The sequence below is a fragment of the Muscardinus avellanarius genome, assembly GCF_963383645.1.
Source record: "Muscardinus avellanarius genome assembly, chromosome: 14".
Lineage (NCBI taxonomy): Eukaryota > Metazoa > Chordata > Mammalia > Rodentia > Gliridae > Muscardinus > Muscardinus avellanarius.
Window position 1 is genome coordinate 25,073,393 of NC_137800.1, and position 12,759 is coordinate 25,086,151.

The following is a 12,759-nucleotide window of genomic DNA, read 5'->3' on the forward strand; positions in this document are numbered from 1 at the left end:
TGTTTCCTCATGGCTCTCCTCTTCTGCTTTTTTGTCCTTCTGGGCTCTTCATTCACATGTACTCAACCCCCATTGGAATTAATAATAAAAGTGGTTAAACCAGGTACAAGTAAGTCATTGCTAGTGTGACTTTAGGTCATCCTTCTCTCTCCTGAATAAAGCTGCTAACCTTAAAGCTGACACAAATCCCATCCTCCAGTAACTGAACTTTTTCTGATATCTTGAAATTGGGATTCAAGCTTCATAAGTCAGAAGATAACAAAACTTCCTCAGGGAGGAAGAAATATGCTAAATATCCATAACAGAGAGAGAAGGATCCTGCTTCCCCAGCCTCTAAGAGAAAAGACTCCCATAGAACCCTTATACAAGGGAGGGAAGAGCTTATGAGGAAAAAGGCATCTCCCTCTCTCTGTATATAAAGCTTACTGCATTACAGGGAAGGATAGGGTCCCCCAGATTACCTCTGAATGGAGAGCTAAAGAAATAATAAGAAAACCCTACATTGTGGTGAGTGTAGAAGGCATAAATTAAGAGAGATTGGTGTCTGTCTTTTACATGGAATTGTCTAAAAAGATTGGAGCTAAAAGTTCTCAAAGTGGACAATACTTCCTCCCAGAAGGTGTTGGAGGGAAATCTAAATACACAACAAAATACAAATTGTCACTGGATCATTCTGTTTATTTACTTATGGAAGGTAAATTTTGATGGTGCAGGGGTTGTCTCTGAGTAGATTTTTCTTAGAAAGGATAAGTACACCAAATAAGTTTTGGGCCCCATGGCCAGAGTGTAAATGCAGTCGTCCAGGACAATGAGATAAGAATGGACAACCAAGAGAAGCCTGTGGTTTGACCACACATAGCATTTGATAGATCAGAGATAGAGAGATTTTCCAATGCGCAAGTAAGTAGAGAGCCAAGCTTTCAATTTTTTTGAAGGATTTAATCCAAAAGAACTGCCTGAGCCCAGCATGGTGGCGCATGATTGTAATCACAGTACTTGGAAGGCTGAGACAAGAGGATCACAGGTTCAAAACCAGCCTCAGAAGCTTAGTGAGGCTGTCAGCAACATAGTGAGACTCTGTTTCCAAATAATATATAAAATCGGTCTGGGGAAATATCCCATAGATAGAAGGTCCCTGGGTTCTATCCCCAGTAACAGAGCGAGAGCAAGACGAGAGCGAGAGCGAGAGCGAGAGCGCGCGCGCGCGCGCGCGAGAGAGAGAGAGAGAGAGAGAGAGAGAGAGAGAGAGAGAGAGAGAGGACTGCCTGCCAAGGAAAGAAAAAAAAAGGGTAGACAACCCTGCCAGGCAGGAATTGAGGGAGTTAAAATCCAAAGATCATCCAATCAGAAAATTTATTAATCATGAAAGCATGGTTCCTGAAAAATTCACACTGAGGTAGAATTGATGTCTGGACACCTAAAAGAAGAAACCCAAGGGCTGAGACAGAGCTACAAAGAGCATCAGCTAAATAAAATTGCAATGACCCCATCCTCTAATACCTATTTCTTCAAACCTGGAGGAGCTCAAAGCATTATGGAATGAGGTGAAAAAGGAGATTGGAAAGACAAGATAGTACTCTCTACCATCTTCACAGCCTGCTCCAGAATCACAAGGGAGGGGGAAGCTTTAAATCCAATGAAAATGAAAGGTTTTATTCTGGTAGAATGAGATACTTTTTAACACCTGAAGAAGAAACTGTTCTGATTGAAATCACTTGCATATAAGACCTGCACCTTACTTGAGATGTCACCAAAAAGCAAGGAAGAATAACCTGTACAAAGTACTTGAAAAGCAACTGATTTCTTAAGGTTGATTTTTGTATCCCACCACTTTGCTGAATTGGCTAATCAGCTCCAATAGTCTTTTTTGTTGTTGTACTGGAGATGGAACCCAGGGGCATTCTACCTCTGAGCTACACCCCCAGGCCTAGTTTTTAGTCCTTTTTATTTTTGTAAACAGGGTTTCATTGAGTTTTGAAGGACCTCACTGAGTAGCTGAGGCTGTCCGTGAACCATGATCCTCCAGTTTCAGCCTCCCAAATGTCCAGTAGTCTTTTGGTTGAGTTTTTTGGGTCTTCTATATAAATGATCGTGTTTTCTAATATCCAGAATGTACAAAGAGCTCAAAAGACTCTACACTAGCAAAGCAAATAACCCAATTTAGAAATGGGCAACTACATTGAATAGACACTTCAAAAAAGAAGATATATAAATGGCCAATAGATATGTAAAAAGATGTTCAACATCATTAGCCATTAGGGAGATGCAAATCAAAACTACGCTGAGATTCCATCTAACCCCAATCAGAGTGGCAAGCATAAAGAAGTCAAACAAAAACATATGATGGCAAGAATGTGGGGAAAGAGGAACTCTTTTACACTGTTGGAGTGCAAACTAGTTCAGCCACTATGGAGATCAGTGAGGAGATTCCTTAGAAAACTGGGAATGGATCCACCATATGATCCAGCTCTACCACTCCTGGGTATCTTTCCAAAGGGGTTGAAAACAGAGAACTGCAGTAATATATGCATACCCATGTTCATAGCAGCACAATTCTTAATAGACAAAATATGGAGCCAACCTAGGTCTTCATCAACAGATGAATGTATTGCAAAATTATGGGAAATACACACAATGGAATTCTATATAGCAATAATGAAAAACAAAATCATGTCATTCGCAAGAAGATGGAAAAACCTAGAAAACATTATGTTGAGTGAGACGAGCCAAGCATACAAAGAGAAGGGACATATGTTTTCTCTAATATGTTCAAGCTAGGGAGTATCCAGAGGGACTCCATATAATGGAGGGGAAACATCAGCAAAGCCAGAAAAAGGGGGTAGGGAAGAAGAAGGATGAGGTTAATCAATGAAAAAGCTACATTCAAATATGTGTAACGCCAGACCCCTGGAGAAACCGGGCCTGGTCGTCAGACTCTGGGTCCCAGGCAGGGTCGGGTGGGGCACGCCAGACCCTGGAATAGCCGGGGCCGGGTCGCAGGACTCTGGGCCCCGGGCAGGATCGTGCGGAGCACGCCAGACCCCAGGAGAAACCAGGGCCCGATCGCAGGACCCTGGACCCTGGGCGGGGGTCAGGCAAGGCAAGCTGGACCCCTGGAAGAGCCGGGACCCAGGTCGCAGGACTCTGGGCCCCAGGTGGAGTCATTCAGAGCACGCTGGACCCCTGGGAAAGCTGGGCCTGGGTCACAGTTCTACTGAGTGCCTGATCCCACAACCTCCTCAAACCACACATACTGTCTTCTCTTATTAAAAAAAAAAAAAGGAAAAGAAAAAGAAAAAGAAAAATATCAGAGAGGGGTCAAGAAGGCCATGGTGGATTCCAGGAGACTGGAGATGCAGACAAAACTTGTCCAAATGAACTGGAACTTTTGGAAAAATTCCCCATGAAGGAGGACTGCTTCTTCTCTACATTGTTAAGAATCTTGGACATCACCTGTAAGGAGAGAGTTTAGCAGAGACCAAGGAGAAAGGCGGTGTTGAAAGCGGTCTCCGTGATGGTGGTGGAGACTTGTATTCAGGAGAAGCAGAAATAGGATCCTACCAACCTTATTTTTTTGGAGAAATTACACCAAATGTTGAATGCTACCATCGTGCATGCTTAGGAACACTGGACAACATTCAGAGTAGAAAAAGAGCTTGATAAAGATTTGAAATGGTGGAGGCAGTGGCAATGGCAGTGGCCAGTACTCAGGGGAGGCAGAGATCTGATGCATTATACCTGGGACCTCTGAAGTAATAACCCCAGAGGCTACCACCACACACCATCGAGAACGTGGGACAAATGGTTGGGTGAAGAGGGTGCTCAGATTGGAGCCTGCCAAGGGGTGAGGTTGGCGACGGACACAGCAAAGCTGGGATTGGAGCCTGCCATGAGGCAAGCCGGTGCTGGAGCCTCCGAGGCCGGAATCGGAGCCTGTTGTGAGGCAAGGCCAGTGCTGGGGACTTTAAGGCTGGAATCGGAGCCTGCCGAGGGGTTAGGCCAGTGCCGGGGCCAGCAAGGCCAGGATCAGAGCTTACTGTGAGGCAAGGCTACTGCTGAGGCCTCCGAGGCCGGGATTGGAGCCTGCTGAGGGGTTAGGCCGGCGCCAGGGCCAGCAGCCGGCATCGGAGCCTTCTGTGAGGCAAGGCCGCTACTGAGGCCTCCAAGGTTGGGATCAGAGCCTGCCGAGGGGTTAGGCTGGTGCTGGGCCCAGAAAGGCTAGGATCAGAGCCTGTGATGAGGTAAGGCCAGTGCTGGGGCCTCCAAGGCAGGGATTGGAGCCTGTTGAGGGGTTAGGCTGGTGCCAGGGCCAGCGGCCAGCATCGGAGCCTGACATGAGGCAAGGCTGGAAATGGGGCCTCAGGTGCCAGGATCAGAGCCTGCTGAGGGGTTAGGTCGGTGCTGGGGCCAGCGGCCGACATCGGAGCCCGCCTTTAGGCTAGGCTGGTACTGGGGCCACCGAGGCTGGGATCGGAGCCAGCTGAGGGGTTAGGCCAGTGTCGGGGCCAGTGAGACCAGAATCGGGGCCTCCCATGAGGCAAGTCCACTGCTTGAGCCAGCAAGGTCTGGATCAATCCACCGGGTAGCCAGGCCACTACCGGGGCGATCAAGATTGGGATCGGTACTTGCAACGCGGCATGCACAGAGAAATATTGCAGAAAATAAAAACCAGATGCTTCCCCTAATTAACAATAACTAGGAGGAAACGGGCAAGAGGAAGAGGTCGAGCTATAGAAATGGGCCAATAATGAAGCAATTAAGGTGACCAGTCAGAGGGTATGAAATAGGGTAGGATGGAGCCTCTTTAAAACACAGGAGGTACATAAACAAATGTATCAAAGTTAATCACCAAACAAGCAGGGGATTGAGGGAGGGGGAGGGAATGGGATGGGGACTGGATGAGGGCTAATTGGATGATGTGTGCCTGTATATCCTCTCAAGTCTTGTATTCCAATGTGATATATGATTACAATGCACCAATAAAAATAAATTTAAAAAATATGTGTATACATGTGAATATAACATTGATAGCATTGTTAACCTGGACTCTCAGTATTGGGAGCAAGGGAAAATGGGAAGTGAGGAAGGGGAGGTCACCAAATGCTGTATGACTATATGCCAATATTATGAGGTGAGATTATAGCACACCAATAAAATAAAATTTTAAAAAAGGACTTGAAAGCAATAATGAGAGAGAAATAAGGCCATTTCTTATGACCCCACCAAGTTCTTACTGATCAGTGAACAGCCTGTGTTGCATCTTCAGCCTCCATTATAAATTAAAAGGCTTCCGGGAAGATGGCGACCGAGAAAAGCGGGGCTTAAGAGTCCCGCTAACAACCAATCTCCATTACCACAAAAAGAGCGCCTTTCATAGCCAGAAAACACCATCACCAGAAAAACAAAAAAAACACCAGGCTCCAGAGAGAAAGCGAACTGAGAACAGAGCTCAGGGCCACAGAGGAAACACACGCGCCCGAGGACGCGGCAGCAGCGCCATACTGCCGGCGGCAGCGGCGAACTCAACGGACGGCTACAGCAAGCCAAGGTGAGCCGATGCGGAACAGCCAGGCGGGATCTTTCGGCGCAGACAGCATTTAAAACTCCCAGTGGCTGAGCTCAGCACACGCTGCAGGGATTCAGAGTGGAAATCAAAACCAGAGAAGAAAAAATACGCCAGCCTCATGGCCGAGGGCGTGGCAGAGGCGCCATATTGCCACCGGCGGCGGCAGCAGCAGTGAATTCACCGAGTCCAGTACAGCTACATCTACGTACTCAAGAACAGTGAGTCAAATTGCGGGCCACAGAGGAGAAATCCCAGTATTGTGCCTCCTGGGACTTGACCCAGTGAGGGAGTGGTGGTGGCAGAGATATCACACCATAGGAGAGCGTGCAACCTGGCATCCCCCATAGTTTAAAGCAGCCTCTATCGACTCCCTGGGTCGGAGACTCTGTGATACAACCCAGTAAAGGAGTAGTAGGGTCTGAGATAATACAGACTCGAGATCCAGAGCACCTTAAGTGAAGCCATAGTGACCCAAGGGAAGAACCCAGAGAAGGCACAAACCTCCGAAATCATGGGAAAGAGGAATAACACTGAAGTAATGAATGTGCACAACCCCACAACATCAGAACCTGATAAAACAGAAAATCAGAGATTTCTAGAAGATCAAATCAGGAAAATAACTGTAGAAATAATAGAGGTGCTTCGAAAAGAACTCAGAGAGAGCCAAAAAGAGATAAAGGATGCAATTAATGAAGTAAAGGCCTCAATTCAAAGCACAAACAACCGATTAGACCACATGGAGAACAGAATCTCGCTCTTAGAAGATGAGCAATCCAAAAATGAATGCATAGTTTCTAATCTAGAAAAAGATATCCAACAGCAGGAATCTGACATTGAAGAAATATGGGCCCATCTTAAGAGAGCTAACCTAAGAATAATTGGAATAGAGGAGGGAAAAGAAAGTGATACCAAAGGGATCAACAATCTCTTCAAGGAAGTAATAGCAGAAAATTTTCCAAATATAGAGCAAGAGGTTGATACACAGATCCAGGAAACTTATAGAACTCCCTTTAGACAGGATCCGAGAAGAGGATCCCCACGCCATATAATTGTCAAAATGACCAATGTGGAAGCCAAGCAGAGAATCTTAAAGGCAACAAAAACAAAGGGCCAAGTGACATTCAGAGGCAAACCAATTAGAATCACTCCAGACTTCCCAAACCAAGTCATGAGAGCCAGAAGGGCTTGGAGTAACATATTCCAAACTCTGAAAGAAAACAACTTCCAGCCAAAAATTTCCTATCCAGCAAAACTTTCTATCAAATTAGATGGAGAAATAAGAAGCTTCCATGACAAACAGAAAGTGAAGGAATTTATGTCTTCAAAACCAGCGCTAGAGAAAATACTCAAAGAGATTAACTACAAAGAAGAAATAGGTAACACTCACCAGAACCAGAGAAACAAGAGTTTCCATCCAACAGACAACTAAGATTGGTTATCTGTGGAGATTCATTATTTATGTTAGTCTTTTACCTATCTCTAAATTGTATTGTTTGCCTTTATTGTTGTTAATTTTTAGGATTTCTAGTTGGAATATTAATATACCTTCAGATATAGCATTTGGAAATATTTTATCCAATTCTATTAGTAACTTTTAACTCTGTTTACATTGTCTTTGGATATACAATATTTTCTTTTATTTTTTAGGGAGTTTGTATATTCTTCTGTTGCCTGTGCCATTGAAATCATATCCAAGAAATCACTGCCAATTTCAATGTTGTGAGGTTTTATGACCCAGATTTTCTCCTAAAAGTTTATAGTCTTAAGATTTATATTTAGGTCTTTTATCTAGTTTGAGTTAATACTTGTATGTGGGATTAGGTAAGGGTCCAATTTTATTCTTTTCCATGTAATTATTATTTTTCAACAATATTTAGTTAAAAGATTATTATTTCCACCACCAAATCTTCGTGGAAACCTTGTCAAAAATAACTTGACAATATAGGGAAGAAGTTAGCTCTAGGCTTGTATTTAACTCCAATGGTCTATATATCTGCCTTTAGAACAATACTACACTGTTTCAATTATTGTAGCTTTATATGGTTTGAAATCAGAAAATATACAGCTTCTAGCTTTGTTTTTGCTTCGAGATTGTTTTGGGTATCTAGAGTCCATATTCCATATCAGGATAGATTTTTTTTCTGAAAAATAAATATATGATAGTTTCACCTAAAAAAAAGGAAAAAATATTCTCTGGTAAGAAAGAAAGCAAAAAGAAATATTGAAATGTTATCTTTAAGTCATCAAAAGCTTGGTATCAGACAAATGAAACTTTTATGTGAGATTATCATTTTTAATTTTGGATAAATTGCTGTAATACTAGATGTCAACCACTAAGCCAAGCATGGGAGGGAGGGATGGGGAGAGAATGGGGTGGGGATCGGGTGGGGGCTGACTGGGCGATGTGTGCATGTATGTCTACAAAAGTTTGTATCCCACTATGATGTATGAATACAGTGCACCAATAAAATAAAATTTAAAAAAAATAAATAAATTAAAAGGCTTTTTTTTCTTGGTGAATGAATTTGAAGCAAATTGGACAAAGGAGAATACTAACTGCATACAAAATAATTTGTGGGAAAAATTGCTTTCCAAAACCAGACGACTAAAAACGTCAGCTGGAAATTGCTGACACTAGATTTAAGATTTTGGAAAATGGAAGAGAAGGATGAAGCCATTCTCAGATATAGACAATAACTTGAATATAGCCATGGAGTTAGGTCCAGGCAAAGATGGTTGACCTAGTTTGCCTGAAATCTTGGCTCCATGAGGAATTACCACAATGTTAACACCAAAAATACTGTGGCGTCCACATATGGTATGTTTAAATCTAATCTTAAAAATTGGGATTTCATTCTTTAAATAAAAACTTACTTGGGTTTTTAGCAGCAGACCACAGGATCCTATCTGTGTTTTATGAAAAATCACTTTGGCAGCAGGGTATACTGTCCAGAAGAGTTGGAGTAGAAAGAAACTGAATGCACTTCCTTCCAGTTTTTGTTCTCAGTCTCTACAAGGTGGACAGCAGGAAGCTGCTACAGCTCATTAGCCTGTCCCACTTCATTCAGCATGGCCCTTCTTTACTTCGATAATAACAAGCAAAAAAAAAAAGAGAAGTCATTAAACTGAATATTACTATGATAAGTTTTCCCACCTAGAGAAACTCTTGTGCCCACAGTGAGACCAAAGCACAATCTCACACACAATTGGCCTTCATTTCTCTTGTTCACACCCAGTTAAACTCCTCCATGGATGTCCTTATGTGGACTGAGGAAGTTTCCTACATATTATTCAAAAATATTACTTGACACAATGCCTTTTTTCCAAAGCATGATGTATTTTTATCAGCCTGTTTTTAGGGAATGGCTGCCAGTTATCTTTGCAAAGGTTTCCTATGAATTGTGGCAGGTAGATCAAATTAAATACCAACCCAGACATCCTGAAGAAGAGAAAAATCAATGTAAATAAATGTAATTTCTAAATAAAATATGCTTTTACCTAATTGAAAAGTCATTACCAATTAGTCAAATACAACTTTAATCAGACATGAATGATTGAGGAATTCTATATTTAGAGAACACTGGCTGGCATTTTAAACCCCTCATGCCTTATGCCATTAGCCTTGAAAACCTTTTACCAGGTAACTGAGGTGTGAGTTTTAATTCCCAGTATCAAACCAAGAATAAAATTATTTTAATTATGGTCAACTGCATAGGGAACATTGATGGTCTAATTGCTAAGCTGTAATTCTGTATTCTGTCCCTGGGAGACATACACCTGAGCCAAGTGCTTCAATAATTCATTAAAGCACTTCCCTGTGCATCAATTATCAAATCATGTGCCTTGATTACTTTACTTGGGGAAAGCCACCCTTGTGAAAAAAGACTTTTACCAACCATCTAAACACAGGAAAAATTCTTTTTATTTTATGTTGACTTTTATAAAAAGAACACAAAATCTTACAATAGCTTACAATAGCTGTCTTCTATCTATGTGCTAAAAGCAGTATGCAAAATGACTACATGACTACAAAGGCTACAGTCTAACCCAATTTATGTAGAAATAGGAGATATATAGGTTTGAGGTTTCTATCTCCCTCATTCTGTCTTTTCCAGTAGTTCATTATAAAGAATTATTACATTTTATTTAAATATCAAAATATTTATGGCCCAGGATCAGACTTTCTAATCTTTATCTCCTCATGTTGCCAAATTCAATACCTCCCAAATGCAGAGCAAATCATCAATTAACATTTTCACCCAAACATACCAAAGTAAAAAAAATCATTAAAGAGATGAAAGCCAATGAACAAATACAAAAATAAGTGTCTATAGATTGAAAATGAAAAATAAATTAATAACATAACTGCATAGCCTATTTCCTTACACAAAGAAGCCATTCTTAAATGTCCATTGGATAGTTAATCAACAAAACATTAAAAGAAAATGAGGGAACAAAAGCCTATATTTTTAATTTGGGGACAAATTTTTACCTCTACTGCCAATAAAAAAGGAGCAACACTTACTCAACATGAAACCTGCTCCTGTTCTAATCCACAATGCTATGATAAAGGTATTTCTAAGCAGAAAATTGCTGGATTAATAATCACCAGAGAAATATAAATGAGAAAAGGACAATTCACTGATTGAATAATCAATCCTGAATAGCTGAAAACTACTTTCATGGGGTTTACTAACTCATAATAACAAAAAACACTGAGTGTATTCACTCTCCATAATTATTATCTTTGTAAAACTCTTCTTCATACCGTAGTGTTAAGTGGATTCTAAGGGCCAATGTTTACACCAGAACTGAGCACAAGGGCAACATATTTATGTGCATCTGTATTTTATTATTATGTCTGTGAATATGATGAAAAAGGGGGCCTTCAGGATAGCAACTCAACCTCTTGGACATTTGCCAATGTTTGTTTGCACAGCACGGCAGACAACACTATCCTAATATTTGGAAATCTCAAGGTGGGAAACAGGGGACCAGTGAGGACAGGGTACGAGAGTCAAACTTAGAGTTCTGCCTCCTTCCCTCCCTCATCCACCTCTCATGTTGTATTTGAGATCCGGTTGAGACTAAGAAGAACTTTGTGTTGTGGTTACAGAGACAAGAGTATTCACAGTGGCAGCAGTAATAAGGATGGAGTGAAGAGCCCAGCACTATGGTAGCAAGCATCTGGTGGGCAGAGTCCAGCAGGGCAGTGATGTGCCTACAGGGATGTGCTGTGGACTGCATGGGGCAGAGGAAAGAGAGAGAGAGATGAGCCTAGGAGAGGGGCCACAGCTGCATTTCTTTTCTTTTCTCCCTGTTTTCTACATCTGGACAATTCTGAGCTTCCTGTGGTCATTCTAACAGATCACTTCTCAGTTTAAATGAAACAGAATAGACTTTGATTTGCAACTGAGGTGCTCCCTGGTTTGTTAGGAGAATAAAATATAATCTTTAACATGTAGTTTTCTGTGAAATGAGACGCGTTCAAGCACAAAAGTTAGACTCAACCACTTAGAAATGGTGAACTTTTCCCCACAGGCCACTCCGCCCTGCTTATAATGATTTCCTCGCAAAATAAATAACTCCCCTGGCCACCAAAGATGCCACGAGACAGCTTGTTTACCCCTTGGAAATTCTTCTTGCCTAATTATAATAAAAAGTAGTCATTACATTTGGGGTTTAGTTAATTTTACACATAATCAGGTTAACTCATCATCGGAGCGAATAAATCAGTGAGTGGGAGGAAAGGAGAATGCCAAATTAGATTATTCAACTAGAGACTCTGTCAATAAATGAAGGAAAACTTAACTAATTTAAAGTGCATTTTATTATACATGCTATAAAAAAAGGCCAACTGGCTTTTTAATTTAGAGGTAGTTACTGCAGGTTGTTATAGCAGCCAGGGAGTTTGTAGTAAAGGGACTATTACGGGCATACGTTTATTTTTTTTGCTTCAATAAAAAGGTCATAAAGTATAGGGGTAGGTAGGAAGACTGCAGTGCACACATTTTGGAGAAGAGCCAAAGTCACAGTTCCGAGCTGTGACCCAGTAGGGATATAGCACAGTCACTGAAGACTGACAAAACTATCACACCGGATAGAGGCTGAAAATATTAAAGGATCAGAGACTATCTGAAGTTGCTGGCCTAATTCTCACATTATATAAAACTTATGTAATCCAAATGAGAGTGTAGAATCCTCAGATTTAATGTGACCCAGTGCCTGTAATGTCCTCCTGCCAGGAGCTTGACCACTTTAAATAAAAATTTGCTATATTTTTAAGAGTGTTGGGTGTTGGTTAAATTAGGAGACATTGTGGAATCATAGAAACATAAAGATGTAAAGACAGTTAAGTGTGCATGCACATGTGTGTGAAAAACCTGAGTGTGAATGATATCTGAGATATTATTGGACTTTTTTTCTGATAGAGTCCAATTTTTTAAGTGCCGTGGTCTGATAGACTTTCATTGTTATTAAAGGTCTTTCTAAACTCCAGAATTGATGCATCCTCTCTCCATATGGATGAGTTCAGTAAAAGTTTTGTCACACTTAGTTCTGAAAATACAACACCAGGTTCAAAATGTTGAATTACATTTGAGGCAAAGAAGATTTAGTCTAACCAGAGAACCTAAAACTCCTAACAGAAGAATAATTACCCTTTGCTTTTGTTTTTAGGCAGAAAAGATAAGTTTCTGACATGTAGTACTAGATTCTCTTAAATGACACCTGAAAAATAAGTCTTTTTCTGTGAACATTTGCAATGTTTTAAAAATAAATAAATAAATAATATTGACAACCAAACTTCTAAGGACTGGTTGTCTTACTCTTGATAGAGATGAGCCTAATTCAAGCTCCAGCAATTTTTTAAAATAATATTTAAAATATTTTAATATTATCAGAATTCAAAACAAACACAGCCTCAAAAAGTGAGCTGCATCCAAAACAGAAAGGCTGTAAAATAGATCTAAAAACATAAGGCAGATATTCCTGTTTGTTTTTCTACAGTGTTCTATTTCTTAAAGTATGAAAATATAGACTTTGGTATGTATTTTATTCCAAAATTTTGAGGGAGTAGAATTATTATAGAGAGTTTTAAGGTTATTTCTTAATCCCTAGCCACATGGCCATCAGATGAAAAGTCTCTAAATACTGAATTCAAATTCTACTTTCAGGTTAGTTTTAAATCCATA

The 12,759-nt window shown here is 40.8% G+C and overlaps 1 protein-coding gene across 1 annotated transcript in view; it reads left to right on the top strand.

Moving 5' to 3' along the window:
- The window catches only part of GALNTL6 (polypeptide N-acetylgalactosaminyltransferase like 6), a gene marked incomplete at both ends in the record, with an annotated part of 1,089,171 nt that overhangs the window by 900,520 nt on the left and 175,892 nt on the right, over positions 1-12,759 (top strand). The gene's annotated exons all lie outside the window — the stretch shown is intronic.